The sequence below is a fragment of the Apis mellifera genome, linkage group LG1, assembly GCF_003254395.2.
Source record: "Apis mellifera strain DH4 linkage group LG1, Amel_HAv3.1, whole genome shotgun sequence".
Taxonomy (NCBI): Eukaryota; Metazoa; Arthropoda; class Insecta; order Hymenoptera; family Apidae; genus Apis; species Apis mellifera.
In genome coordinates this window covers 27,076,208-27,082,995 of record NC_037638.1, presented here as the reverse complement: position 1 = coordinate 27,082,995, position 6,788 = coordinate 27,076,208, and positions in this window count along the sequence as shown.

Below are 6,788 nucleotides of genomic sequence, written 5' to 3'. Positions count from 1 at the left end.
TAAACGGAAAAGTGTTCCGTTTCAATTTATTTTTGAGAAAAATTTTCGTTGTTTGTTTTATTTTATTTTTTTGCACTCTTCGTATCCATAATGCATAAAAAGAAACTATAACATAAACGAAACACCTTTCGTCTTCGTTTTTTTTGTTAAAAAAATTTTTTCAAATTTTTGCACATCGATGGAAGGATAAGATAAGGATAATCATTAATTCGTAATCATTAACATTTTTTTAAAACTCGTTGAAAAATGGAAAATGACAGACTTACGAAGGTATCTAATTGTTAAAGACATGATAAAATTGTTACATTAAAATTATTTTACAGATAAAATTGTATAGTTTCTGATTATGCGATATGATAAATGGTATAATAAAAGTGACGACTCGTTATAAATGTTACTTGATTTTTTTTTTTTCTTCTCTACTTTGCATACTTGTTTGAAAGTGGTATTTCATTTCGACAACTTCTTATTTATTACCTGTTTAGGAACGAAAACGGTATGGAAGAAGGAACTAGGAAGAAAAAGCGACTCGAATTTCATTTACCCGTCGAGTTACACCGAAACCGATCTTTAAATTTATTAAAAATACGATGCATCGTTTTTTTTTTTTTTGCATGATCATTCTACGCGATCAAAAAAGAGATTAATCGAGAATCACGAAGCGAAGGTGTAACATGGGATGGAGATGGTAAAAAATTTTCGTCTTTTAATCCACGAACGATGAATCACGTTTTTTGAAGCAAACCTGATACGATACAATTTTTATCGCGTTACATCATTATTTAAGCGACGCGGCGATAATCGCGAGATACATGGATATTTTCGAAGGAAATAATTAGAAATTTGGGGAAAAAATGATGAAACCGTGACTGATTGTCGCATCGCGCATGATAGAGGGTACACAAGAGGGGGGGGGGGGGCGGTCCTTAAATTAACAACCCGACGAGTAACGTCGATACGATCGCTGGTTATTGCATCCACGTACGCGATAATTATTACTCGTACCGCTATAAATCACAGACATTCCTAAGCCGGAATATTTTACTACTGCCATTTCAAATGGTTCTCTAGCCAAGCAAGCTAGTTATTTACGCTCAAAAATCGGAGCAAGGAGACATTAAGAGCGGCACTTGGAAGCGGAGGCTGGTGACGCAAGCGTCACTGAACTTTGCGTGTTTCCCGCGAGAAGAATAAATCTCGTGAATGTGAAATCGTGGTTAACTCTGGCCGTTGTAACGTTGTCGTTGCGCGTTCCCGGAGAGTCGCGTGTGCACCGACGCGACCGACGTCTCGCAAATTATTGGTAACATGGAGGTTTCTGTCGTCGGTCGCGGGGACCGACCTTTTTCGAACGGGGCCCGTTCGCCAAGGACTTTCGGGCACAAAGTCTCCCGCTGGTAATCCAGCCGAATCGAGACCGGTTGGAAAGTTAATTAAATCATTCGGTTTCCCCCTGCGTCCGATCCATTTCTCGCGTATAAAACGCGTATACACGCGCCCAATCATCTCAACGAGTTTCATTCAAACGTTACAACTCAGCGCTCGAAATCTCTACTTCTTTTATCGAATCGATCGTTCGAATTGGAAGCTCGGTTGAAAAGGATTCGTCTTATCTCGCGACTTTCTCGTTCTCGTTTGATTTACAGCCGCGTAAATCCTCGCGTGCATCTTTCGGGAAAAGGTGTCGAAACGGTGCGAGAAACTCGTCGAAAGTTAACCAGAGAAAGCGAAAGCGAGAAAACAATGGGTGCCCGATTACCTTTAGATCCTTTCGTCTCCAGAATTTTCAAGTCCTTTTCCTTCCCTTCGATCCTCCCTCGTCGATTTTCACGCGTCGCGACGCTGGTGAATAGCGATCGACGACGAGTCGGCTTGGTAAAAAAGGCGCAGAGAAAATACGTGCGAAGCTGGAGCACGGCGAAATCGGTCGGTCGATCGGTCGGTGGGTCGGTCGGTCGGTCGGTCGGTTTCTCAAACGCATCCCTCTTATCTGATCTGCGGTCTAGAGGCATAGACATATAATACGGAACACCGGCGATCGCGTTGTCAAAGTCTATCTCCGAGGGCCGGTCCCCCGTGGCGAATTCGGCCATTGTTGCCCCTCTCGGGTCTACCTTCTCAGAAGAAACACCGATCGACCCGCTATAACTTATTAATATGTGGAAGAAAGTTTCATCCTCGTGGTAGGCAAATCCGCAGGGGCGTTAGAGAGTGTGTCGTTTATCCGCGCTCCCGTGGGAACGTGGATCGCCACGGAAGGCGATGAGCGGCGGCGAGAGAAGTGGATGGAACGCAACTGAAAGATGCGAACGCGCCGCTCGCATCGTCCAGTATTCTCGACAGGTGCGGATCCACCTTCCTGGAAATTTCTTGCGCGCGCGCCGAGAAAGAATCCCGCGAGAAAACTGGAACGTTCTTTCCAAAGAATCGCTTAACGTTCGGTAATACGTAACTGCGCGATCCACTTTTATACCTGGTCAATTGCACGCGTCGAAAAGAATATCTCTGGCAAATTATACATTGCGATAATTAATTAATTATTTTCGCCAGAATGCACTCGAATATGCATCTAAATTTTCAAAATTTCTTCCTTTTCCGTTCCCAATTTTTAATCGATCATTCATAAATGTGTGCGCGTACGTGACAAGGCGTGTGTACTTACTTAGTAACCGATATAAAGCGGTTTTTCCCCCTGTTACTACTTATTTATTTATCCTTGCAGATGTTCCGGGAAAATGTTGAGTTAACACTTTCCGCAAAATTCGTTCTTTTAAGAAACTCTCGGTAAAAATAAACTTTTCCGTATTATATATATACATATAGACGATTCGCTTTAATTACGATCTTTCACTCGTTCTTCCTTCACGCGAGACGGAAGGTAAATCGGAAAAGAAACACGGAATCGTACATTTGACCGGTAGAAGACTGGATCCGAGCGGTAGATACGTAATAGGTTCCACGAACAGACATGCCAGGTGATACCTTGCGAAAATGTGTAGTACATCCCGCACGTTTACGTGTCGTATGCGGCGATGTCGGGTTAAGACATCGTCCGGTAGCTAGACAGGTTGACAGGGGCTGAACCAATTACGCGGAATATTATCCGACGATTTCCACTCCCCTGCAATCACCGTGATTAGTGTTTCGCCGACGCTCGTCTACAGCCGTCTCGTAACCACCAGCTAATTTGTAAACTCCGCCATATATATATATATTTATATATATATAATATGCACATATATATACCTATATAGATATATATATATTTATATCTATAAAGATAGATAGGTTGTATATAGGCTGTAACTTACATAATTAGATAGGATCGTTCGTGCGGATACAGGAGAATTGTTGTTACTCCTGAGTGCAGTCAATACGAAGCGTAACTGTATCCCTGATACGCGTCGTCGTTCTTACTCATAGATTTAAACCTTGGATAAAATGGCTGGATCATCGAGCCCATATATATATATTAACGATGTATTGAAATATCTCTCTGTTTACTCGTTATTAATTGTCCGCTCGTGGATCGGAGATTATTTTATTTCTATTCGAGAATCGAGCGACTCGAGTTATCGTTACCGGTTTTACGTATATAAGTGAAACAGATCGATTAATCATGCGTGCCTATTTTTAAGATGCGTCGAGTATGCAAAGCGTCTCGTTCAACGATACGTGAATAAATAAAAAATAGTCGAATTTCTCTATATCGTTTTTAATATAATTTTAGGAGGAGGACAGATTGGACAGACTTAGCTGGAAACGGGTAACTACTTATTGTCACCTCTAACGAGGCGAGGGACAAAAAACTCGAGCTATTCGCAGGTGGGAATGCTGGCAGTTTATGAAAGTATCAATTACCTTCTACGTCCAGTTCTCTAATGAGAGAAACAGAGGCATGGATTACCGAGTCGCCATAACTGTGACTTCTAGATCCGTTGCGATTTTTTCTTCTTTTTTTTTTTTCTTCTTCTTCTTCGTAGATCGGCGTGGACAGCGATCCACCAATCGGCTGTTTACAGTCGCCAACTCCTGTAATTCCTTGCCGACCAATCGCCGCGATTCCGTTACGTAAGATTATACTCGGATTGTAAATAACGTAAACTCCCATTAAAAAATGTTGCGATAATATTGCAAACGACATTTCTCGAACTCGTCGATTCATCGAATTCGTCGCAGCCTTCCTTAATCCAAATAAGATTTTACAACTTAAATAGAATCGAAAATTATATAAAATTTGATCGATGCGCGATAACATATTGAAACTAAAAACACGCGTTTACCAATTCTAACCGTTAAGAAAAATTATCGACTTTCGTTAAACGGAAAGGATTTTCACCCGAGAATACGGGAGTTGGTACGAAGAAAGCATTAACAATTTTATCGTATGGCTCGCGACGAGTCTAAACCATTACCGTTGCATAAACATGGAACGTAACCATTGGTTACATTTACGATCTCGTAAATCTACTTCGATCGCGATACGCGGCTTTCTTTTTCTCCTTTAATTCCCCTTGCGAGTTGCGACTGCCGCCATGCGACTTCAACCATGGAAAGTAAGATTCGAAATCCATACAAGGTACGGATTCGTGTGGACACCGTATACCAGTGACGTCACCCACTTTTCTGGGGTTTCATTGTTCAAAGAACAGAGGGACAACGCGCTAGGCGAAGAAGGAGGAAATAGGCATCGAGGTTGGAAGCGGCGGATCCGGTAGGTTCGTGCGGAGGAGTAGGGTAGGTTGGTAGGCTGTAAGTACACCTTACCTACGTAACTTTTGCTGCCGGAGGATCGATCGATCCTCGATAGTTGACCACCCGTAATTAGGAACCGCTCGTTTTCGAACCGATACCACTCCATTCGTATAAAATCGGAATAGGATGGGAGGAAGTACGGATGAGCTGGACAAAGTAAAATTTCGCGCGAGTGGGTTTCAGATGACATAAGCCAAACCGGTACTACGACTATTTATTCAGTATCAGAGATAAATAAGAGTTTAGCTTAGGAAGAATAGTTGTAGTTCTGTCCTGCGTTAAACTTGTACGAGAAACTTTATTTTATGGATCTATTGTAGTAAGACGTCAAAGACCGTAAAAGATTGTCCACCTACAAAAATTGCTAACAACTCGATGGACAAGTAAATATTATGAGAGCAAATAAAATTGAACACAATTGTAAATATTTATATATATATATATACCTGAAATCGTTAAATCAAGTAAAGAAATATCGTCTAATAAGAAGTTCAAAAAAAAATCTCAAATCTTGCGAAGAAAAGTAATGAATTCGATATTTCGTAGATGTATCTCATATTTGTATTTCAATAGTCGATCGATAATATTGTACGATTTTAAATCGGAAAATGCTTAAAAAAAAATCGTTGAAAATCGTCTTCGCTGTTTCTGGTTATTTTTAAAAATTTTTATCGCGAATCACTGATCCAGATCTCGGTGGAGACCATGACCATGGTAGCGATGATGTCATCGTGATCGAGGACTTTCTCTTCCGCGAACTTTTGCTACGCGGGCGGTGTCTCGCACCACAGCCACGGAGGTGTACAGCGTTTCCATTCATGAATTCAGTGTTTCTTCTTAGGTGGGAATTGTTCGATCTCGAGTGGGAGGTAAAAGCATCGCGGAACGGCCTGCATAAAAGAAACCCGGCTCGCGGGTATGCGTGCCACACTCGTGTCGCGTACCAGGGCCAATTCGATTTCATCGGCTCGATATCGGCCGATCGTGAAAGCGTACGTTCGTAAATGGGGGAAAGAAAAAGAAAGCGAGTTTAAAAAACTAGTTTACGCGCGCGCACGGTTTAAACATTATTGTGTAATAAACCTTATATTTATAAGTATTTATTATTTTTTCGATAATAAATTCTTCAACAATCGATAAATTACGAACCAAAAAAAAAAAAAAAAGAAAGAAAGATATAATCGTATCATACGAGATAACATGGTGCATGACATGAATCGAGAACGGATAAGATAGTTTAATAATTACTGATAAGTAAATTTACTGATAAGTAAATTTTCAATATATAATAATTTCAAGGTTATCGGTACGAGGACAAGTTGTTGATGTGAAAAAAAAAGAGAATCGTTATCGGCGCGCGTATGTAACTCGGTGGTCTTTTCGAACGACTCGAGAGGAGGGAATTTCATTCCTTCCGATTACGTGGGATGCCATCGGTATCGGACGTTGTTCCGACGTTCACGATGTCTAATGGTCCATATTAAGTGGCCCGTACCGCGATTATCTACCGGTCAAAACTCGACCGAGGCACCGATTACGTGGTTGAATTAGGTCGGCAGCGGGTGCGATTAATAACGAAATGACACATCCATTAGCCCTGCTCCCCACGCAGTTTCCTCGCTTCTCGCTTGGCATTGATCATGTATATGCGTCTCGATAACGAGTATTTTTCATCCCAGTGTATACGAATATCGATCGTGACCGAGTGAAAAATCGTTCTCGAGACGAGAAAATATCCCCCCTTTGATAAATTTCCTAAATTTCAACGCGTAATTAGTCGCGAACGAATTAATCAATTCTCATCGTTGGAATACGATACTTCTTTCGACTTACGCTGGAAAGCGTATATACGCGTATAATTCGGTTCGTTGCTCGATAGAACAACTCGCTTATGTCATCGAAGATTCACACGATGTGACGATGACGTCGGAAACGCGTGGCAATATCGTGTCCAAATATTTGTTCTCTCGATCGAGTCGAATCTTCCGGGAAGAGATTTAACCGCGCGTATATACATGCCTGCGTTCCCATAA